Source organism: Papaver somniferum, unplaced genomic scaffold, assembly GCF_003573695.1.
Source record: "Papaver somniferum cultivar HN1 unplaced genomic scaffold, ASM357369v1 unplaced-scaffold_29149, whole genome shotgun sequence".
NCBI lineage: Eukaryota > Viridiplantae > Streptophyta > Magnoliopsida > Ranunculales > Papaveraceae > Papaver > Papaver somniferum.
The window spans coordinates 569-1000 of NW_020640095.1; the positions used below are offsets into that span (position 1 = coordinate 569).

General features: G+C 40.0%; 1 pseudogene; it reads left to right on the plus strand.

Annotated features, from left to right (window-relative positions):
• Positions 1–61: 61 nt before the first annotated feature.
• On the plus strand, positions 62–161 carry LOC113341503 (annotated as a pseudogene).
• Positions 162–432: the final 271 nt, after the last annotated feature.

Below are 432 nucleotides of genomic sequence, written 5' to 3' on the forward strand. Positions count from 1 at the left end.
TGTGGTTGCGGTGGGATAAGCTAAACCCTCATAAAGGATCTGAACTAACCTAACCTTCTCTAAACCATGATGAGGACATTGGGCTAATAAATCATTGAACCTTTCCAAATACCTATACAAAGTTTCTCCCTCCTGTTGAGAAAACGTGCAGATTTGCGTCCTAATAGACGATGTTTTGTGCCTAGGGAAAAACTTGTTCAAAAAGGCAGATGTAAGTTGTTCATACGTTTCGATGGACCCGGAAGCCAAACTATATGGCCACGATTTAGCTTTATCTTTCAGGGAAAAGGGAATAACCTAAGTTTCAAAGAATCATCATCTAGGTTTCTAATCCTGAGGGTACTACAAATTTCCTCAAAGTCCCTAACATGGAAAGAGGGGTTTTCATTTTCTTTCCCTAAAAAGATTGGGAGCAGTTGTAAGGTCTCAGGT